The sequence below is a fragment of the Indicator indicator genome (assembly GCF_027791375.1).
Source record: "Indicator indicator isolate 239-I01 chromosome Z unlocalized genomic scaffold, UM_Iind_1.1 iindZ_random_scaffold_100, whole genome shotgun sequence".
NCBI classification, from domain to species: Eukaryota; Metazoa; Chordata; class Aves; order Piciformes; family Indicatoridae; genus Indicator; species Indicator indicator.
In genome coordinates, this window is record NW_026539150.1 from 60,190 (window position 1) to 85,352 (window position 25,163).

The window sequence follows — 25,163 nt, forward strand, 5'->3', positions numbered from 1 at the left end:
CTAGCACCATTGTTATTCTAAAGGGGATATTCCTTTAGCTCTTTAAAACACAGACTATGTCTACATGCAGCTCAAATGATCAAGCAGTCTGTAGTAGAAGATACGCTGCAGGGAAAGATACTCTCAGCCGTTGGATTGATTTGGAAACAAAGCAAGTATACAGAGCTATAAAACAGTGTCGAATGTTTTCGAGAAGTAAACAATGGCTATGTTCACAGGCATGGGCAGTGAATTTGCCCTTGAAAGTAGTCACCAGAACATAATATAAAAAAATATATCTGTCTCCCAACTCATGATTTAGCAGTGTCTTAATGTCATGGTCTCTCTTTCAGTCTTCCCTCTTCCCATCCACCTCAGATTCTGAGATTCACGGAGCAAGAGAAGGAAATACTAAGTAAGTGAAACTCATTAAACCATGCGTGTGTACGTGTGCATGTGTGTAATATTCCAGCAGTATTCAAAAAAGCAACTTAAAAGATTATATGCCTCTCATGTTCTCAGTACACCACAGTATTTCCTCCTACATGTTCCCATATACTGCTGCTCTATCCATCTTATATTTTCTTCTTTCTACTTAGTTTCATGTCTTCAAACCACACCATTGCATTGTCTTAACAATTCCTATAATGCCTAAATTACTTTTCCAATTACTTGTTTATTCCTTGGATGTCAAAAGTCAACGAGAATTTGTTCACATTTTCCTACTTGAGAAGAGTTATTTTTGCACATTAGCATATTATTATGTTTTTTATTTAACCTAGAATATCTTCTAAGAATTACCTGAAACAGAACCCAGATATTGCTGATTATCTCAGAACAATACACTGCACGCTTCTCAGTACCCTTGAATTTTTACTCCTGTGGCACTCACAGACTAATATGATGTTAATAGAACTTGGAAGATGTTTTTCTCTCCCTCTGTATATTTCATTTATCTTTCAACATGGTATTCCCATGCCTTCCCCTGATCAGAAGAGAAAAAATGTATGTCTATAGCCTATTTAGGATGCTTACTAAGTAGTTACGTGAATCACTGTAAACTCTAGAAAATAAAATTGTCTGTAAAATCTCTATGCAACAATAGAGCTTATTCTTAACATATTGAAGAGACACCACTCATAGACTACTACTAAAATAATCTTACGCTAAATTACTTCTCCCTTCTCCTGCCTTGGAATTTACACCATGAGGATCGAAATAATTTTAGAGTTTCTATAAACAATTCAGAAGTTCCTGAAGGTCACTTATAGTGAGGAGAGAGTAGAAGGAAAAATCATCTTTTAGAAGAGTCTGAGGAATTAAGTTAATTTAGACTTGTACTAAGGGGACGTCTTTATTTCAGTTTAATTCAGACCACACTACTGTATAAACTGGGGTGGGGAACAGAATATTGGATATACGGTGGTTTATTTTAGGGAAAGATAAAGTCTATAAACTATTATGATTCTAAAATGAAAGCATTTACTACGGAATAAAGGCCACTACCTTTTCACAGTACATCAGAGGCTAGAAGGAATCTCAAGAGATCAACGGGTCCAACCCCCCTGCCAAAGAGGGATCACTTAGAATACTCACACAGGAATGCATCCAGGAGGGTTTGAAAGTCTCCAGAGAAGGAGACTCCACAATCTCTCTGGGCAGCCTGTTCTAGTGCTCCGTCACCCTCACTGTAAAGAAGTTTCTCCTCATGTTGAGGTGAAGTCTTCTATGTTCAAATTTGAACCCATTGTTCCTTGTCTTATCACTGTGAACCACCAAAACCAGCCTGGCCCTCTCCCCTTGACACCCACCCTTCAGATATTTATACACATTGACAGGATCTCCTCTCAGTCTTCCCTTCTCAAGACTAAATAGCCCCAGGGATCTCAATCTCTCTTCACAGGGGAGATGCTCAGGTCCCCTAACCATCCCTATTGGATTCTCTCCAGTAGTTCTCTGTCTGTCTTGAACTGGGGATCCCAAAATTGGGTGCAGTATTTCAGGTGTGGTCTCACTAGGACAGAGTAGAGAGGTAGAAGAACTTCCCTAGACCTGCTGGACACTCCCTTCTTGATACATCCCAGGATACCATTGGCTCTCTTAGCCACAAGAGCACATTGTTGTTCCATGGAGAACTTGCTGTCCACCAGCACTCCAAGGTCTTTCTCTGTGGAGCTTCATTCCAGCAGGGCAGCCCCTAACCTATACTGGTGCCTGTTGTTATTTCTCCCCAGATGTAGGACTCTGCATTTGTGTGATGGTTTTAAGACTGTTTTTTAAATTTTTCTTCACAAAGTTCGAGCAGAGAAAGTGAAAGAATGTAAATAAATCACTATTGGGTGTAAGAAAGCAAAATAATGATTATTCTAAACACTTCCATTGGAGAGATAGAAATGTCTAAGAACTACTACTAAAAACAAAGGGTCGCAGACTCAGCTTGCTCGGCTTCTGCCTGCCTGCTTCTTCTTTTCTGGCTGAAGATAACATACTGATCTTGAGAAGCTAAGTCTAACAGCTTCTCTGCTTGTCGGTGTGGGAGGGCGATTTCAGCTCTCACACTGTCACAACTTGTCCTTACTAAACTTCATGAGGTTTGCCTGCACCCAGCTCTCCAGCCTGTTCAGGTCACATTGGATGGCTGCACAGCCTGACGGGGTGTCAGCCAACCCCCCAGTTTTGTATCATCAGTGAACTTGCTGAGGGTACTCTCAATGCCCTCATCCAGGTTGTTGATAAAGATATTGAACAAAACTGGGCTCAATACTGATCCCTGGGGGAACACCACTGGCCTCAGGCCTCCACGTTGACTCTGTGCCACTGATGACAACCCTCTGAATGCTGTTGTTGAGTCAGTTTGCAATCCACCTCACTGACCAGCCATCTATGCCACATCTCCTGAGCTTTTCTATGAGGATGTTATGGGAAACTCCATCAAAAGTTTTACTGAAGTCAAGAGATGTATGACATCCACTGCTCTTCCCTCATCTACCCACTTGGTCATAACTTCATAGAAGGCTATCAGATTAGTTGAGACAGGATCTCCCCTTGATAAATCCATGTTGGATAACCTTCTTGTCTTCCATGTGGTTAGAGACGACCTCCAGGATGAGCTGCTCCATCATCTTTCCAGGGTTGGAGGTGAGGCTGACTGGTCTGTAGTTTCCTGGGTCCTTGCCTTTTGTGAAGACTGAAGTGACATTTGCTTTCTTCCAGTTGTCAGGCACGTCTCCTGTTCTCCATGACTTTCCAAAGATGATGGAGAGAGGTTCAGCAACAGGATGAGCCGGCACTCTGAGCACTTCTGGATGCACCCCATCAGGGCCCATGGATTTGTGTGTCTTGAGATGGTATAAGATATCTCTAATCCAGCCCTGACTGACCAGCAGAATGTTCACATATCTCCAGTTCTGCTCCCTTGCTTCCAGAGACTGCGGTTCCTGAGGGCTGGTCTTAGGAGTGAAGATTGAGGCAAAAAAGGCATTCATCAACTCTGCCATCTCTGCATCATCAGTTACTGTATCTCCCATCTCATTCAGTAATCGCCCTACCTTTTGCCTGCTCTTCCTTTTGTCATTGATATATTTGAAAAAACTCTTCTTCTTTCACCCCTCTGGTGAGATTCAGTTCCAGGAGGGCCTTGGCTTTCCTTCTTGCATCTCTACATTCTCTGGCTATGACTCTATAATCCTCCCAACTGACTAGTCCTTTTTTCCACATATTGTAAACCTGCTTTTTATTTTTCAGTTTTACCAAGAGTCCCTTGCTTACCCATGCAGGTTTTTGGCTCGCCTTACTTGATTTTTATTTTTTTTTTGAGGGAATACATTTTTCTTGAGCTTGGAGGAGGTAATGTTTGGGTATTAACCTTGTCTCTGCAGTGAAGGCATCATATGCCCCGAATTATGCCCCCTGACACCAGCTAACTTGTCCCAACATGTTCTGGGAAGTCCCCCCTTCCACCCTCCTTTCAGGAGAGGAGGAACAAAAGGTTCAGGCACCAGCTTGTCTCCTAAGAGAATAAACAACCATAGGCACCCATCTCAATGGGATGCCTATGCTCTGTCCATCTACGGGCATAATTCTAGCTTCACCTTTCTATAGGTGGAAGCAGGTTGTTGGCAAGTGTGCCCATTGGCTAATTCCAGCCTCGAGTGTCTATAAGTATTGCTCCATTTGGTGCCATGTCGCTCTCTCCTTTTGCTTTCACTCGTTATGTGACTCGCGATGCGTCCGCTGTTAAGTCTCCTCACACGCTAGCATACTGGAAGCCTCTGCGAACATGGGAGCCAGGCCATCGAGCTGACCTCGAGGAACCCTCAAAGGGTGACCCCGTCGCCGAAGGCACCGTAGACACAGTCAAAAGGGAATAAGGGAAGCCCCAAGAGAGAGGGTAAGCCGTAACCCAGAAAGGGGAAGGACAAAGCCTAGCCAGCTAGTCCAACTTTGCTGCAAGCTAATTAAGTAGCCATAAGCAGCCGTAAGCAGAAACACATCTTGTGTAGCCCCCGCCGTCCGCGGGAGAGAAAGGGAGCCACCCACTGTAGCCGCTCTGCAGCCCGTATTAAGGCGAAGCACCCGGGATTTCCCCGAGGGAAAGAGAGAGCAAAAGATTAGCCTCTCCATTGAAGTTAAGGCAATGACTGTACCATTATAATTTAAATGGAAAGCAGTCGCTGAGAGAATCGGCAGTCAGCTCACCTCAAGCCGAGCCAAGGGGGGGAAGCATCGCATCACCGCACCCCCACCGAAACCCACCTACGGGAATCGCCTTCAATCATGAGGGCTGACCACCGAAAGGACCTGGCCCTCCTGAGCCAATCCTCCGGTCAGGGAGGCAGCCCCTCCCCACACACCACAGGAGGACAAAGAACCAACTGCCCCTTCCCGCAGACCACAGGAGGAGAAAGCCAACCTTGCCCCCCCCCACGGAGCCGGGAGGGAGAAAGAAAGTGCTGCCCGAATGGGGCCAGCATCGGGCAGAAGCAGATACCCAGCGAGCCCGCGTGATCCGGCAATTTGTCTCGCTGCACGTATCTTTCATGTGTATAACATTTAGTAACATTCTATTCAAAGCGCCCATGCATAGCCATGTGATATTTCCAGCTTAACCTGCCTCGTGATAACATTATAAATATCTCTATACATAGCTAGCAGCCGCAAGCACCTTGTCGAGTCTCCATCTAGTAGACAAGCAGCAGAACTGCACCCTTTCATTCCCTTAATTAGAAATTGACTCTAAATATTATAATTGGATATGATTGTAAATACTAAATCAGTTATGGTCTATATTATTACAACCATGCATCCAAATCAATATATATAAAGTTATTAATCAAATATTCATAATAAATAATAATTTTCATAACTTATATTTTCATAATTCATAATTGATAATCATCATCCTCCATCCCTATTCCCCCTCTCCACGACAGTCTCTTGGGTCCCCCTCTCTTTCTAGAGCCCTAGTCCACTGAATATTTCTAAGTAGAGTCTTGAAGAGGGGAAAATTGGCCTTCTTAAAATCCAGGGTTGAAATTTTACTTTTCACCCTGCTTCTTTCTCTGCTGATATTAAAGTCTAAGATCTCATGGTCACTTCAACCAAGATTACCCCCAACTTTGACATCTACAACCAGTCCTTCTTCGTTTTTTAGTATCAGGTCCAGCATTGCACTTCTCCATGTCGGTTCTTCAACTACTTGCAGGAGAAAGTTGTCATCAATGCACTGCAGGAACCTTTGGTATTGTTTGTGCTTGGCTGTGTGATCTTTCCAACTAATACCTGAGTGGCTGAAGTCGCCCATGAGCACCAAGGCACTTCATCTTGATGATACATCCAGCTGCCTGTAGAAGGCCTCGTCAGTAGTTTCTTCTTGGTTCAGTGGTCTGTAGTAAACACCACAACCATATCATCCATGTTTGTATGTCCCTTTTGAAATTGTGAGTGATATTTCCTTTCTATTGGTAAGAGCTTTTAAATTTCATTAAATAATCCAAGATCCAACAACACTTAAATCAATTCCTCAGTGTCTGTATCCCAGCAACTAAGAATGAATGTCGACTGCTTTCTGGCTTTGATTTCTAACTATGGCTAATTTGAGGTGGTATAGGTGTGACACTAAACAATGACGAACATATTATGCAGGAGGCAAATACTGCGTTTAATATGTATTTTTATATATTAAAAGGAAGCAAACAGCTCAGTACCATGAAGATGAGGAAAAAGGTCATCCATGTTTAGTACAACTGCCTAACCTAGCATTTAATGTAGGTTTATATATCATCTTTCTTATATTTCTCTTTGAGAAAACACTGGATAGTGTTTTGAGGTAACATTGGATCATCTTGATCCCCGTCGTTAGATTAGAGATAGACTAAGGCAAAACCAACATCTGAAGCTGTTTCAATTCTAGAAAGACTATTTATCCTCTTCCAACCTAATGGCAGGCTCTTATTGGAAAATACTATCACAGAAATAAAATAGTCATTTGGTACAGGAAAAAAAAATAAAAATCAGTCACCAGACAATCTTCTTTCCCCTTTAAATCTCTAATAATTGCTTAAAGCACTATATACACTTGTCTAAATATTTGCAGGCCTTGGAATATATTTTTTTGAGGTGACAGTGAAGTTGTATAGTGTACAAGGTTAACTGAAACAAGATTCCTTCTTGCAATTTGTTAGTGTAGATGCAAATGACTACTGTGTTCTGGAGACATATTAGCCTTCTAGATTTCATCTCAGGCAACTTGTTGGTTGGTTGTTTTGTTTTTCTTTTTCCTTTTTAATGGAGGAAACTAAAAGAGAGACAATTGTTAAGGTATAGAGTAAAACATTTCTTGATATCTAGAGTTTCACTACCTACTATTTTGGTAATAACAGAATTATTTTATTAGAAGTTTTTGGTTGCATAAATCTCAAAAACCATTATCAGAAATAGCATTGAATTGTTGTGAGTGAAATAATTTTCTTTTTCTATGGTCAATGTAATTGAGAATTAAACCTCTACTTTGCTCTCACAAAAACCCCACTTGAAGTATCATGTCCAACATTAGTATCTCCCCACTGCTATCTTCCCACACATCCCTGAAAGGAAAAGGGTAAAATTCATATTAGTAAAATGGAAGAACATTTAGTGTTTAAAGTGGGAATGTAGATATAAAATTTTACAGGTATTTCAATAGTTTTTTGAGGGCAAACCATACTTTCAATAGTAAGTATTTGTGTATATTTCAAAGCTCATTCTTTATAATCAAACTGCTGTTAATAAAGCAGATATTTAAATTCCAGTGTATGAAATATGGATCCAAATCAGCTTCACAGTTGAAAAGAAATTTGTGTAATTCATAGTTCTGTGACAAACCTAATGAATGAGTCACTTAATGAATTTGGATGCATGTTTTATTTAACCCTTGGCATGCTATACAAATAAATCATTAAAATGCACTTCTGACTCAAACAGTAAATAATAAAGACTAAGAGCCTCTAGGAATAAAAATGGAGGAGTGCTAGAACAAGCTGCACAGAATGGTTGTGAAGTTTCCTTCTCTAGAGACCTTCAAAACCTGCCTTGACATGTTCCTGTGCAACTCGATCTAGGTAAACCAGCTTTAGTAGGGGAATTGTGCTAAGTAACCTCCACAGGTCCCTTTCAACCTTTAACATTCTGTCGTTCTGAAATTGTGTGATTGAATGACCTTCTATTATTTGGCTTGCACAGGCAAATGAGAGCCACAAGTAGCCCTTCCAGGGCTTTTTTGTTTTCTGCTACTTTCGAGAAATTATAGATTAGATGACATTTGACTGTTAATAAGAGATTGGTTAGACCTATATTTAAGATAAGCAGCAAATGTAGTCCACTCTATACTGGGAATAAGATGCAAACTTCTATTCTTTAATTGTATGATTCCTTGGAAAACGATTTCAAGTATCTTCCTTCTCAACTGCTTGTTCTCCTTTTTCATTTGTCTTCTAGATATTAAAATGGCCAATTCCCTAAGTAGCACAAAGATATATCCCTCATGGTAACCTGTTCGGTAACAAATATAAATTTATTACCTTGAAAATAAAAAATTTTGGTGAGATCTGCCAAGCTGGAAGAATTTTCAAGAGGAATGCAAAAAGAAAAGAGATGAATAACATATGAGGGTACTTCTATTTATTTTATCAAAGTTAAAGAAGTAATGAAGTCACATGCAGTCAAAGCTACAATCATAAAAGAAAAGGAAAGTCCATGTGAATGAAGTGGGCTTTTTTCTCACCACTGAGTCTTTCATAACTTGAACATTGTTTGGTAGCTTGAACATGAACTGTACCATTTACCTGGTTTAAGTAACTTCAAACTCCCCCAGTGCCAGTTAAAAGCAGTGATACACCTTTGATGAAAAGAAATGTAACAGCTGCAAAGTTTTAAAAAATACATATATATTCAATATTCATGTGCCTATTCTGCACCTATTCCTAAATGAATTGAAATCCTGTTTTATGTAGATTCATAGATTCTATGACTCTTTTAATCTATGAATCTTTGGATCTTTTGGAAACTAAGTAGCTTTTTGTACATGGAGATTCCTTGGAAGTAGATTTGTGAGCCCACAAAGAATTGGCACAAGTGTTTCTTAGGTACTCTTCTAGGAGATATCAACAGCAATCTAGGGAAACTTTTCTGATTAAATTTCACTAAAAAAGTGAGTGATAAACAGGGCACGACAATTGGTAATTGGTAGTAGGGCTTTAAGTTTGTTTCAGAAAACAAACACCATTAAATCCTGTGTTGTCTCAAGCCGTAAAATATCTGTTCTAGTCCTGCATGTATTTAAGCTGATTCACATATGTGATGTCTCCGCAAATTGTCCATGCTTTTAATCTCCATATTTTGCCTTTTTTTTCCCCTAATTCTTTGTTGTCATCACAGGCCAGGAGTATTGCCTCTCACCACCTCACCACCCATAAAGCAGTTCGTTAGCAGTCCAGAGGTCCACTTGTATCTATCTTTTAATCCTCTTTAGATTACTTTCCTGACTTAGAACACAAGCTGGAGATGACCCTTCTTTTTACTTCTCAGAGTTCTGTGAAAATTACATATAAGAGGACTTTAAATGTACTCAGGAAGATGAAGGAAGGAAGCAGAAACAAGATAAAGGAGATGCAAAAGCATTAAGATACTAGCTGCTAGATGCTTGTAAGCCTTTGCCCTCACTTCAGGGTTCTTAACCTTTTGGTGAGAGCTGAAGTTGATGAGGAAACATGATGTCCTTACTTTCAGGAGGAGAACAAGTTCCTTGCTATATATAGTAATAATGATTGGCAGTCCACAGGTATTGTGAGGAAGAATGAAAGGAAAGAGCAACCATTCTGAAGGGAAAGGAACAGTTTAGCTTTCAGAACAGCTGCCTTTTCCCTGGAAAATACAGAAGTCTGAAAATATCAGAGAAATCTATAGAAATTATGCCTGTATTTATAAGGGACCCATTACTAATATCACATGACAAGGACCACAAATGCTTTTCATTTAAGATGTTTAGTATCTGCAAACAGTAAATAAGGTCTGTTCAAAAATATTATGTGAGGATAAAACAGAACATGATGTCAAAATTTCTGGATTCATCTCCCTTTTCTCCTGGAGCACAAATGCTGGAAGAATAAGACATGGATATGAAGCTACCATTACAAATAATAATAGTAGTTGGATTTTTATTGCTATTACTTAGTAATTATAAGAGATTAAGTGTTGATTAACACAGAAGTACATAATTTTAACTTACACCTTCTGAAGCTACAGAACTGAAACTTCTCATACTTTTATGATACATTCATTTCAACTAATCATAAGAGTACCCCACATCACACATCTATATGTTTAAGACATATAGAAAAAACCTTCAGGACTAGAAATAAATTTAAGTTTCTGCACATCAGGAGAAGTACTTTGCTAACAATGCACGGGTTATTACACCATATAACTAGGTGAAAAAAAGATGCAAAGAAGTCCTGTGGCAGCCATAGAGCTAAAATAAATTCAGTTTGAAGAGCAATGTGTATTTATCCAGTTTTTGAGAACATATTTTGTGACATTTTAATTACACATAAAGTAATGTTTAAGGAAGTAAATTCTTAAAGGGCACCAAAGTTATATGGTTAGGCTGAAACAAAGACTGCAAGTCAAAACAGGAAGAAGATCCTTAGAGTCGAAACTGACTGAGAAGCATTCATTGGTCTTAGATCATTTCAGACACAAGGTCTCTTTCAGTTATCAAGATGGGTTGGGCCTTCAAGCCTTCAAACCACATGAGAGCTCATTGACACATCCATCTTCATATGTCTTGATAGAAGCTTCTTGATAATTAATAGCTAATTATCCATATATTGCATAAGACTCATCTGGTGAATCATTAATAAGTGTTATTGACACTTCCTCTAATCTCCTCTTAGATTGCTGATCCCCCAAGAAATTAAGCACACAAGGCTAAGAAGGCATCATGGAGTGAGTTCAATCATCTGCTGATATTCAGTACCACACTGCTGTCATGCCAACTTCAAAGAGAAAGTGCTGGCTGGACCGAAGTATTATGAAGCTTAAAGTTCAGATGGCAACATGAGATGTTCCCTGTACCATTGCTGCTTCCAGTTTCTGGTTTTGGGGTGTTAGTGTTTTCTGCTGGGTGAGCTGTGGGTTGAGGGGACATCCCAGATTCTGCTTCTGCTTTTTTCTGTGCTTTCCTGCAAATAGGCTAAGGTAATTGTGCATTGTATTATCTCACTATATATTCTTTATCTCAACCCAGAGGAATTTTTTGTATTACTTGCCCTCCCATCTGAGTGGGGGGAGGGGGCACTTGTGAGAGCAGGCTATGGTAATCCAGGACAGAACAGAACCGACAAAATAAATGTCAGTGGGCCCAAACTGAAATCAAAGAAATTCCATTTAAGTGTACCAGGCATAATTGGCAGATTTTGGCAGTGGATGAGGGGCTGCGGTGGTGACCTGTGCAGGAGGTCTGTACTGCCTTGAGCCAGTCATAACCAGTTACAGATAGTGCTATGGACAAAACTAACTCACTGCACAACCAGCAGTATTCATCAGAGTAGCAGATGGTTCCTTTGCAAAATTGTATTTAAGGAAGGGCAGTAATTTCTAGAGAAGAGAAAATGCAATAGGTATCACCAAGGCAGAAGAAGACACCTCAGCAGGTGAAATAAGAAGAGATAAGAAGAAAACAAAACAGATGCCAGTGTAGGAGGAGCAATATATCAGAGAGAGATACAGGAACAAAATACGTCAGAGATTAAAAAGAAAGAGTGTAGAGAAATGGCTAGAAGATAAAAGGCCATGAGCTGCACAAACCAGCCTTTAGCTATAAACAGGCTGACATGTCCTTGAGAGGCTGATAAGAGAAAGCCTGGTAAGCAATAAACAGGAGATGAAGCCAGGTGTTGAAGCTGCAAGGCAGGAAAACATTGCTGATACCATATTCCAATCACCATACAGTAATGGACGCGTGAACAATGTATTTTAGCCAATAGCAAGATAATGTTGTTCGTGTGGACAGCACATAATACTATAAAAGCCTGTGTCTTTTAGCAATAAATGAGCAAGATCCTGAACTCATATTGGGTCTGTGTCTAGACTCTGGCTGAGCAGGATTTTAACTCATATTGAGTCTGTGTCCTGACTCTGGTCAATCTCCTACAAAAGAGAGCAGAGGAAGAGTCCTCTAAGCAAGGCTGCAGGAGCAGCCTGAGTAAGCAGCTACAAAGAGAAACTCAAGCAAGGACTAGACCAAAGATACACCTCAGTAAAGACTAGAGCAAAGAGGCAATTGAGCCAGGGTGGAAGCAAAGAGACTCACAGGGACAAAGTAGAGACAGTGAAGCAGGGCTAGAGCAAAGAGATGCCTGAGCAGATAGAGACTCAAAAGTAAAGGGTTTTGGGTTTGACCATGATGACATATGAAAGAACGTTTTTTACTGAGGGCAAACAGTGAAATCTCTAGTACCCAGCTGTCCACAGTCCTGACTAACCTGACCCAGTTTGCCTAGTCTTAGTCAGGGGACTACGTAGAAAATGTAAATCTCAGCTCTTCTGATCCTGAGATATTAGAGGTTTGTTATAAATTTAACCACAGAAAGATCTTCTTTCCAAAATATTCCACTAATAACTTTTTATAATACTTCTGACAGTTCCAAATACATTTATAGATCTGTGGTAATTGGGAAAGATATGAACATAGGAATGAACAGGATAGTTCCTTTTCTGCAGATCTCCCTATCTGTAACTCTTATCTTGCAGAAATAGCATTGTTAAGAGATCTGAAGGACTACAATCAGATAATGTGGAAAGGCAGAAGACAAAGATCATTCAATATGATGGGAGGAAATGGCTAAAGAAATGTCACAGTATTATTACTTAGAGAAAATAATAGTGATATATATAATTTACCTCAGTATATAAAACACTACTGGATCAGGATGAAATTTCTGTGGTAGAAAGTCAAAGAAGAAACTGAAACAGGTTGTTTCTAGCCAAGGTAGTTCCCCCTAGCATCCTAAAGAGTGCTGGAAACAGAGAAGCCTTTGAAGAAGAGGGCAACACTGATACCTTTGAAGGATAAGCCAATGAAAAGGTATCAGATTAAAAGCAATTTTGCAAATGGAAAGTTTCTTGAAAAGATTTGGTGGAGAAAATTGAAGTGTTGTAGGTTAAGGAATAGCTGTCTGACCACAAAGAAGTCCTCCCAGGGGACTGGACAGCCTGTCCATCCCAAGGGAGATGGCACTAGAAATTATGTTATTCCATCCCATAATATTGCATCTTTCTCTCTCCTATATAAACTGGCTGCATAGTAGGTTTCGCCCCCCTTCTCCTTTTCCCTGCTCCCTCCCTGATGCTGACTTCTATCTCTGGTGATGCAGGGGAATGGGGCCTGGTGCAGGCAAGCTGATTTTCTTACTGTATCATTTGGGCCTGGGGAGGGAGGTATGGGGATGAGGGGTATTTGAGGCCTGAGGTTTCAGCCTGGTTGGGGGAAGATTTTGGGAAGGTTCTGCCCTCATCAGATCTTGGTAAAGCCCAGATTGGAAAGAACTGGGCAAAGGCTAAATATAAATTGGTGTATTTTGCATGTTTTCGTACTGTTGTATTTAGTTGTGAATAGCACTTCCATTTAAATTTACATTCTTTCCAATGCTGTGTCAAGCATTTTCTTTACTCCTTTGGGAAGGGGTAAAGAGCATCTATCTGCTTCTTAAACCCAAGACATGAAGTCTGGGACTGACTAAAAGACAGAATTCTTGATATATATTGGATATAGTTTACCACCCTATGAATGTTTCTAAAGGTGATACTCTTCTCTTTCTTTCCTAGCCCCTTTCCAGAACTACACATAGTTTTCTTAATTTATTGTGGTGATTGTCTTTATAACCATAAAGAAATATTAGCCCAGATTAAGTTTGACTTGTTATCTGTTTGGTTTTTTGCCATGACAGTACCATGCAAATTGATAAGGGGAAAAAATGATTTGGACCATATGTCATCTGCCTCAGACAGTGTAAAAAAATATCTCTCTCCCACTTCTGCTGTCTTCACTCAAAATTCAAGGAAAGAAAATTCACTCATTTAAAATTTGCTCTATGATTTTACAGAGCCAGCCTTCTGGTAAACAGTTAATTAATCATTTTGTAGAGAAAAATTAAGGCCAGTGAAATTAAACACTATAAAAATAAAACACCATACCCATGTTTCAGTATTTCTGTCCTAAATTTCAAATGATTGCATTATAAGCCTAGATAATTTTTATCTTCCAATTAATTTAACATAACTTGTTAGCAGTTCTAGGAACAAATTGACACAAACTACTAAATAATGGATAAATAAAACATACATAAAACATGTGCAGAATGATACATAGATTTAGAATTCCAATGATTGTTTCATTAGTTGTATATAACTATCCAGAAAATATTTGCAATTTTATTATAGTTTTGACTATACACTGGACAAACAGTTCCATGTAATTTCACTTGATTTTTAACAGTTATAAATTATTCCATAACTCTTGGGTTTTTCTCCTTAACAAATAATATATTAGATAGTAGAACTCTCTTCTCACTCTCTTAATTTATTTGCTTTACTTTTTACTTTTCAATATGATTCATGTTATCAAACTCAGGAAGTGTTTCTAGAGCCTTTAAGCATACTAATGCTGAAAATATAAGGCTTAGTTTAAAATGCCTGCAAAGATTAATCTCTCTGTAAGCCTTCAGATCAATAGTATTGATTTGAAGTTAAGACTTTATTTATCCCTGTTATTTCATTTAGTAAAGATCTACCAATAATCTAGCAGCACAACTAGAGGGATTAAAAACATCAAGTCATTACTCTTTTCTTTCTAGTATAATGTCCTCTCCATTACACTGATGAGGACCTGTCTATGAAGTCATGGAATTTTCCTACAGAAAAGTCATATTTGTTTAAAACTGTCACTTAATAAAGTATTTTTTTATATTCTAAATGTTATTGTTTTTATTAAGGTTATCTTTTCATAGTGGCAATTAACACAAGAAAGTTGCTCAACTGAACAAAGAGGTGTTCCAATGATGACACGCAACAATCACATCCCATTGAACTATTAGAATCATAGAATGATTTGGGTTGGAAGGGACCTTTGATGATCATTTATACCAAGCACCTTGCCATAGGCAGGGACATTTTTAACTTGACCAGGCTGCTCATAGTCCTATCTACTGTGATATTTAGCATGTTCAGCCTTTCTTCAGAGAAGAGGTGTTACTGATCTCTCATGATTTTTGTGTCCCTTCTCTGGACTTGTTCTGCAAGGTCCATATCTTGTATTGGAGATCCTGGAACTGGATGTAGTACTGTGGTAAAGGCTTCATTATGCCCAGAATTATGCCCCAGATATTGCCAAAACTTGTCCCTGCATGTTTTGTACCCTTCTGGAGTGGGTAGTCAGGCATTGCTGAGAAAACAAAGGGGCAGGCATTGACAAGCCAGGGTAAACAACCCAACCTGCCTTTTTTGGGGTAAACAAGAGCACGTGCCCACCTTCTGGGATGCTTGTGCTGTGCTTGTGCTTCTTCCAAGTTTGCCCATATTCTGATCATATGCTTTGCTATTGGCTAATGCTGTTGACCACTTGCTTGACTACTGGTTAAATCCAATCCTCTAGTAAATTATAAATATTACCCAAATTGTAAACAACTTGATCTTTTCTCTTTAGCTTCTGCTCTTACTCCCTTTCATGTGCTTTGCCCTCATGCACATGTTCTGCCTTTGCAGTCTGGAAAGAATCCTTGCTACCCAGCAATCACCATCATGCCTCAGTTTACCTGGAATCCAGCAAAGAGTCCTTCGCATAAGCTGCACTGAAACTACCGCTTAACATTGTACTCCAGTCCAGTCCAGCCTAACCACACCCTGAAGGGACTGAGCCCCATTGCCAAAGGCTCACCAGCTGGGAAGAACTTGCCTGAATCCCTTTCAGCAGTTCTAAATATGTGTTGTGCAAAGCTGTAGACCTGCAAGCCAAAGCTGCCCTCCATGCACTGCTCACAAATCATGAACCATGCCTAGCTGCATTCTATGTCAGTTGTTAAGTTGCTGGAGAAGGAGCTGCTGTCTGCCACTCCACACCCAAAAGCAAAGTGCCAGGGTGATTCAGAGCACCGTCTGTGTCCTGCCAGCACCACCTGTGAGTGTCCTGGACACTCACTCATTTCTGAGCTGAGCCAGATGGAAAGCTACTTTGTGCCACCCCCCCACACACTCTCCAGCCACTCCAGTGGAGACAGGAGACTGCCCTCCCCCACAGCTTCCTGCAGACTCTGAAGGACTGCCTGCACCAAGAGAAGATTCTGAGAGCCTGTTCCAGGTGAACCTTTCTGTAAGCAGAAGCCCATACCACACTGCAGTAGTAGGAGAAAGCTGACTCCAACACATCTGGGGCAAGAGATCACCCCCAGAACCGTTCTCAGCAGCAACCATCTTAACAACCAGCTTAGCAATGAGTCGTTCAGCAAGTGAAACTGTATCTTTTCAGTGTTCACATTTAACACCAGTTTTGGTTCTGTTTAAAATCTCTATGCTTTAGTTTGCATGGTATTTTAACCTATGGATTATAATGTAGCATCCCGGTATGCCCGGAGTCATAATTCATGAGTAAAAATCGGTTTAAGTCTCTTTGAAAAGTTCCTTTAAAATTGTGTGTGCCTGATACCTAGCCCCACGGCTGTATTCAGCCACCAGGCATCTTGTTGAGTCGCCACTGTGGTGAAGGCACCATATGCCCAGAATTATGCTCCAGACACCAGCAAACTTGTCCCAGTGTGTTTTGGTAACTCCCCCCCTTTCCACCCTCCTTTCAGGAGTGGAGGACAAAGACCCAGGAGCCAACCTGTCTCCTGAGGGGTAAACAACTACATGCACCCATTTCATGGCATCCTCATGCTCTTTCCATCTAAAGGCATAATGGTAGCTTCACCCTTTCCGTAAGTTGAAGCAGGTTGTTGACACGTGTGCCCATTGGCCAGATCTAGCCTTGAGAAATCTATAAGTATTCTCCATTTGTTTACTACTTTGCTCTCTCCTTTTGCCTTCTCTCACAACATAAGCTCACACTGCGTAAACTGTAAGCCTTTTCACTCCCACATGCAAGCATACTAGAAGCCTCTGCAACATGGAAAGAAGCCAGCCCACCAAGCTGCTCAAGGAACCAGCAAACAGGATGATCCCCTCTCTGAGGTACAGGAAGCAAGAATCGTAATCCCAGTCAAAAGGACTGAGGACACCCCGAGAGGGTAAGCTTCAGCCCAGAAGGGGAAGGACTAGCCAAGCCTGGAAGTCCAGATATGCTGCAATCATAAGCAGACAATCAAGCAGAAATGCATCTTGAGTGACCCCCACCGTTTGCGGGAGATAAGAGGAGCCTCCCACTGTGGCCGCTCCACAACCCTGTGCCAGGGTAATGTAACCTAGGATTTTCCCGGGAGAAAGAGAGAGAAAAAGATATCCTCTCCATTGAGATCAAGCCAGACTGCATTGAGAAGCAGTTGCCGAGATTCAGCATAGTCAGCTCACTTTGAGCTGAGAGGGAAGCACCGCTTCACCGCACCACTCCCCTGAAACCCGCCTCTGGGATCAGAGACGGCCGACCCCACCTATTGGGAACCATCGTCTTGATCACAAGGGACGACCCAGCCCCAGCCCTGTCATGTAAGACCACTCCTCCGAACTGGCCCTGCCAGGCCAACCCTCCATTCAAGGAGCCGCTCCAACCCTGCTAAGGGAAACTGCCAATCGGCAGAAAGCCTCACCCCTCCGCAGTTGTGGGAGGAGAAAGAGATCCTTGCCTCCACCGGCAGAGGCAGGGGGAGAAAGAAAGGCACTGCACGGATGGACCAGCCCCGGACCAACTGACGGCATCCGAGCAGACAGCTGGCAGCAGCAAGTAGCCCGCATAACCCAGCAACTTGCCTTACTAGAAAGGCAGAATATATCTTTTCATGTGTGCAACATTCAGTAACATTCTATTCAAAGTGCCTGCGCGTAGCCAAGTGGTATTTCCAGATTAACTTGCCTTGTGATAACATTAGTTAACAGCCACCAAGTGTCTTGTCGCGTCTCCATCTAGTGGCCAAGTGGCAGAACTGCACCTTTCGTTCCCTTAATTAGAAATCAATTCTATGAATATTATAATTGGGTAAAATTGTATATACTGAACCAGTTATGGTGATTAATCGTTATCAATAATTTCAATAAATAATAAATTATAATTTTCATAATTAATAATTATCATCCTTCATCCCTAATCACCACAGCCATCTGGTGGAAAAAAGGCATATTGCACTCCAGTTCTTATTGAATAACTGGTTTGTATTTTTTCCAATTTGGTTCAAAATTCTTAAACTGTACCAGTTTATCAGTGAATATATCCATGATGCTACACTAGAATATGCATATATATACTTTTAAAAGGTTATTAATACTTTTATATTAATAAATAATACTTAACATTACTATTTCATAATTAATAACTATAAATATGACAAGTACCCCAGGTGGACTTTCACTAAAGTGAAATAGAGTGGCAGAATCACCTCTCCCAGCCTGCTAGCCACTCCTCTTATGCAGTTCAGCACATGAGTAGATTTCTGGGCTGTGAGCACACATTGCTGGCTCATACCCAATTTTTCATCCATCACTGTCTCCAAGACTCCTCTGCTGATCTGCTCTCAACTCATTGACTATTAACTCTCAGCTGATACCAGGGAATGTGCAAAAGGTTATCCAGCAAAGCTATAGATGCCCAGCTCTGGAAGTGTTTAAGGACTGGTTGTATGGTGGTTTGAGCAATCTGTTTTAGTGGAAAATGTCCCTGTCCATGTCAGGGGAGGATTGGAATGGATCCTTTCCAATCCAAACCATTCTCTGATTCTGTAATTTCCCTGACTCTTGTTGAACTTCATAAAGTCACATGCGTTCAATTCTCAATCTTGACAGGGTCCCTCTCAAGCTGTCAATGTCCCATTGCTCATGTATTATAGCATACTTTTCTTCCTTTAATGCACAAATAGAAATTGTATTATCAGATACAACAAATTTTCTGAAGTATAGGTTATAAGGTCAAAACAGTGATTTAACACATGCTTTAGGTGCTTTTAACATTAATTCTTATTTAAGCTAGGGTTTTACTTTTAGATAATTATTTTGTCTTGGTTTAAGTATTAGTCATGTGGAAAACTCATTGTAAATCATTCAGGTTATTCTGTTAGTTAACAATGCTAATTAAAATGTGTTTTATTGATGGAGTAAATTTGTGTTTATCTAGCTTAAATTCAACTTATTAGGTTGAATAATTCTGTAATATCACATTTCTGTTTATGTAAGTAATTGCAGGATTTACTCACCTTCATATTGTCACTGTATGTGCTTCTCAAACATTCAGTGATTCTATTGATCTCTGATTTTTGCTCTTCAAAATTGTTCTGTTTCTATGAACAGTAATTATGACCATTACACCTGGAACTGGTATATTCAATAGCAGTTGCTTCAAAGTGGAAACATAAGAGAATCAATGGCCTTGCTTACAGAAACAAAGTTTACAACAGTTTTTACAGCACTGTGAGCATTTCTGGTCAACTTTTTTTTACTTTCCTCCTACTATTTTAAAGTTACTGCTTCCCAAGATGTGATCCCCCACTCTAAAAGAAAGGACCTTATTCTTCAGTCTTCATGTAGACCTTGCATTTAGCTGTACTTGACATGTTTGCAGACTGGCTTGACTTGTTGATTTTCCCTTTTTCCCTGACAATCCTTAAGTCATTTATAAGCATTACTAATAGTGCTTTATTGTGTATATCTGTGACAAAAACATTAAGCAGTGGAAGACCAGGTCAAATGTCAATATTCCATTGGAAACATGTCTGCCTGCATGTGTCTATCTATTTGACTTCACATGCAAATCTGTCAAATAACCTGACTGGGAATGGAGTGATTTCCACTATGATATCGCATGGTAATAAGGGTCAGAACATAAAGAGATAAAGGAAAATTAAGAAAAAAACATTAATTTTCTCAGTTGCTGATAAAAAAATATTGTTCAACTAGTTAGAGGATGTAATTTACAGTGGCAAAAATCTTACAGTTCTCACCATGCTATTAAATAATTTCCTCAAACCAAACAATTCCAATCAAATTACTGCTTTAGCAATGAAGAATATTTCACCAAACAATTTTGTCTTGCATATATTTCACATTTACTTAATCTAATTTGTTAAAGAATTCTTTCAAACTGAATTTTTTTCATATTTGAAAATAAGATAGTATTTTTGTAACTATATTGCAAGGAAAGATAAATGGACATGTTTCACTTCCCCTGTCTGTACAGAAAAAAAGAAAAAAAGAAGGGAAAAGAATTAATCCTTTGCTCTCTCTAAGACAATGTCTTTTTCACTTGTTTTTGCAGAATGTTTTCATGGTTGAAGTGTTTTCAGGAAGAATATAGCACTCCAAGTACTACAAATAACATTTTGATTAGGACACATGCCTAGACTTCACAAATATCATTCATTCACTTGAACTGTGCCAGACTGTATACCAACATCACCTACTCAATAGACCATATGCAGCAACCACATATTTCAAAAATCCATGAAATTCAGTGGGCTTTGCAGATTTGGATAAGCACCTGCATGAAGTGACCACTGACATTGTGCAATCTGTTTTCTAGATGGTTGTGTTTAGTATTGTCTAATTGTTCAAGATAATTGCCGTACAGTTTTTAAAATTTAAAACCAATCTGAGGCTTCAAAGAAGAAGAAATATATCAATTTGTAGTCATTCTACAATTTCAAAACATTTGTAATGGCTGGTGACTGAAACAAAGTTATTTGTGTACTACTTTTAAGCAGTATCATTTCCCCTTATATTGTTTACAGATATTTGGAGGTTTGCTTGTGGGTTTTGGTAGTGTTTATTTGTTTGTTTGTTTGTTTTTCAATAAGCTGTGAATAGAGTATTATTCACTCGTGTTACATGCACTTCAAAGGCATCTTTCCCATACACATAAGAATATTAATCCATATATATATGGACTAGTAATGTGCCACTGATTTCAGTTGTGTGGATTCTCTATAATGGAAACCTGGTCTACATCAAAGAAATTAGCCCACTGGGAAACTAATAGTATTCTCACATCTAGGCATCTAGTCTTTGTACATATAATACCTGATCATTCATTCTAGTAAAAAAAGTGTAGATAGTTAATGGAGAGGGAATCCTAGACCATAATAGGCAAAGAAGAAAACTCTTTTAAAAGTGATAATCTATGTATAATTTTATTTCTAACCTTCAGAGAAGGCTTGTGCCAGAGGGTAAACCCAACATTTCAGCCACAGACTTTCTTATGGGAGTAGTTTGTATTCAATAAAAAGCACATCTTAAATCCTTTCAAGACACTTTTACTTCATAGTAAACCCTGATAAAGATCATCCATGTATGAACTGCTACCCACGTTTGCACAATGATAAAGTAACAGACATGTTATGAAGCAGCTCTTCTGGTAGTGTATATAGTCCTTAAAGAAGATAAGTGACAGAAGCCTTTAAAGACACAACAGTAAATTAAGTATAAAATCACATGGAATAACTTAAATAAGTATCTAAAGCATATAGGTATATGGAATATTTATTTTGAGAGCTGTTCAGATTCTTGTTTGGTTTATTTTTGTATCTCCATTTTCTTTACGATAGTACTAGAGATATAGCTGATGGTTATCAGACAGTAAAAGAGAAACAACAAAACCCAACAGCCTTTACTTATCGAAATCTCTGAACTGTTAGTACTTATTTCTCAGCATTGATGCTGCATTATATCTTTTACACAAAATTCATCAACAAAAACACTTTTGAAGTTTTCTCTCTATGTTGTTCACATCATGCTGCAATTTAATTCCATGGCCCAAAATAAAGATGATAGTTAACAAACTGGTTATTTGTTGTTAACAGATATGTCTGCACAATCTCTTGTATTTTCTGTATACTAAAGGTTCATTTGATTTTCAATTGCCAATCTAACAGTAAAACATCAATATCTTGTGTTGCCTGCTCCAGTTATTTCTGTAATTTCATATATTTTCTAACTCTTCCAAATGCTGACATTATTGCCTATATTTATCTATGTTATCTGGAACACAGATGTATATGCACATGACTTGTATTAAAAACAATAATAAAACAAAAACACATACAAAACCAACCAAACAAAACGAATGAAAAACCAACAACAACACAAAAATACCCTGTGGTAATCTCAGGCTGTGCCTAGAAAATTTTCCACAGATCTTAAAGAGAAAGTAATAGAATGTAAATAAATTACCATTGGATGTAAAAAGGGAAATCATGATAAGGTCTAAATAATCCCATTGGGAATGTCTGAAAATATATGGGAAGAAACCTTGTCCTGGGAGCAATTTCTGTTATGATTTAAGAAATGTAACCATATGTCCAAAGGCACAAACACATATATATTCCTAGATCAACTGAAAACTTTATGCAAGTCTGGTGTTCATGAAGCTCTGTCCTTTGTCTGGTCCCAAAATGTTGAACTTCAGTTTGAGAACTCTGTTCCTAACTATGAAAACTGAGGACTCTATTCCTAATTATGAAAACAGGTGATGTAAATAGCGTGAAATAGTGTGCCTTGCCAGACTAGCTAAGCTACAGTGAGTGAAAGTCTTATTTAAGTAGAGCTTAGTCATGTCCCTCATTCTCAAATCCTAAGTACACTGAAATTCTTCCAGACAATTTACACAGGCTAGCAGGTAGAAAACGAGCAAGTAGCTGATTGGTTGACATTAGAAATGGGACTATAATCCAGCATATTTATACAGAGAAGTCCTCATTTATCTGATTAAATTCTAGCCTTCACTGAGATAGCCCCAAGTATCTTCAAGCCAAAAACATAGGGATGAACGCTGACTTGACCAAATTAAACCTGGAGAGAAGCGCTACTCTAATTCTCCAAAGCCTAAAATGAAAAAAAGAGAATAATACCAGGTAGTCAAGTAATTGGAAGATGTCCCATCAGTATCAGCCGTTTTGCAAAGAAAGATGGTACACAGGAAATTGGATGTTGAAAAACAACTGTGATTGTGATTTTTGGCAACATCTATAAAATATAAAAATGTTATGATTGTGTCGTGCTTTGTTCAAAACTGACAGTGTATTCATGTATAGTCCCCTGACTCCCAACTCAAATGTCTAACAAAAAAGAGGACTTCAGTGGCAGATCTAGATTCCAATTAAAAAAAAAATGAAACAAATAGAGTGCTATATGACAGAGTTTTCCTTTTAAAAAGCCTCTAGTCATTTGGCAGTACCTCTATTCTTGAATGTGGTACTTCAGACTTATTAGTAAAGTAATGCTTTCTAAAAAACTTGTTGACATTTCACCTATAGCAATCAGATTAGGAGTTCCAAGGTACATACAGAGAAATAGAAATGTTTCAACTCACTAGTAGCTTCTGAAGCTTTTAAAACTAAAGCCTTACTTTTAGCAACCTATTTTTAGCTGTCTAAACAATGAGGCATGAACAAGCTTGCTTTATGTTCCTGTCAAAGGCAAAGAGAAAGGGGACTCTAGAGAGTATTTCAGGATACTGCAGACTAAAACAGAAAGAATGCCAACTTCCTTTTCAATAGCTCTACTTAGTCAACAACATGCCAACTGTCTAGACAGTAGCTGTAATATAATCAATTTTTGATGTATGCCACATAAGAGTTAGGATGTTAGGGAATGGTGGAAGAAAAAATATATATGTTAACAGGATCATAATATGTTGGGCGTTGGAAGTTGCCTCCAGAGATCATTGAGTCCTACCCTGCTACCAGAGCAGGACCATACAACCATGTAATCTAGTGCAGTTCACTATTTCTGCATTTTCAGTCCATCTGTAGCTTAAGCATGTCATTCTTGCAGTTTGTTTCTGGCCTACAGCTATGATCCCTTGAACTTTCTGCTCACTGTATGAGCAAGTCTTGGTTTCCCATACTCAGATTGTTAGTTCTCTTACAGTCGATATTTACAAGTACTAGTTTTGAGTTGGAAGAACTATCTCTACAGAATGTATATATATGTGTGATTTGAACAGTTTAAACCAATTGGAGAATTTGTAAATTTAGAAACAAAACTTACCTTGGAAAGCGGAATGAGGGGGGAACTTTCAGAGGCTTTTTCAATTCGGTCCATGGGGCACATTGCGCGAGAAGGGCTTTTCCACTTGGGGGAAAAGACTTTTTGCCGAGGTTCACAGGGCACAGTGAAACAGCTCCTCTGCAACAGGGGGGTGACTGCCTCCGTGACTCCCATTCTCTGCTCAGATTTTGCCCTTCGGTGGTCATTTGGGTGGTCATTGGGGATGAAGAGTCTTCCTCAAAGGCATTTTTCACCTTTGGTCCAATTACTTGTTTTTCATCATGTTCCCATTCCCCTTATCTCTTAGACTACCGATTTTCTGGTTTTGTCAAAAGAAGGTTGTAAAAGCATGTCACAACTATTGATATAGTTTGAGTTTCAAGGGTCCCTGAGATTCGAGTTTCCATTCTCCCACTGAAGCCTTCTTGACTCAGATATGGTGAATCCAGCCAGCTTGTTCCTTAATTTTGATGGCTGTGAAGGATGTCAGAAGCACTTGGTAGGGTCCCATCCACTTGGGATCAGACTTGATATACACATAATCACCAGGTTCAATCTTGTGTACAGGACCATTTAAACCTCGTGCTTGTGTAACAGCCACTTGTTTCTGTATTTGTATCAGATTCCTTTGATTTTCCCTGAGATAACTATTCAGCATCTCTTCCCTAAATCTATCTGTTACCAGCGTTTGGATAGTCTGGACAGAATATGGGCTTCCAAACAACATTTCAAATTGGCTCTAACTCTCCTTTGATCTTTGCTTCGTCCTTCTTCGAAATAATGCAATAAGCAATGCTTGTGGCCAAGGCAGTTGAGCTTCCTGTCCTATTTTTACTATTTGTAGCTTAATTTGATGGTTCATTTTCTCCACTTGCCCACTTGATTGCACGTTATAGGGAGTGTGCAGTTACCAACCGATCTCTAGTAATGCACTTACTTGTTGCACCACCTTGGCCACAAATTGTGACCCTTGATCTGATGACATAGCAGCAGGTACCCCAAATCAAGGTGTGATCTCCTTTAGTAGCACCTTGGTTAGTTCCTGAGCTTTGTGCGGCAAGGGAATGCTTCAGGAGAACCTGAAAAGGTATCAGTTAATAACAACAAATAATGATATCCCTGTTTTCTAGGCAGTTCTGTGAAATCAATTTGCCACTGTTGCCCAGGGTAGTTTCCTCTCCCTATTTGTCCCAATTGGACTTTTCTCACTACCTTCGGATTACCTTTTAAACATACCTCACACTGCTTGGTGACCTGCTCAACTGTAGTACACAATTTCCTGACTGCTACACATTCCTGTAAGAGCCTTTGCTATAGGGCTTCTGCTCCCCAGTGAGTTTTCTAATGCTCTGCTTGAACTAATGTCCACAACAAATTTATAGGAAGTATTAGTTTCCCATCAGGAGTTTTTGCCCATCCCTTGCCTATCCTTATTCCACACAAATCCTTGATTAACTTTTGGTCTTCTTTACTAT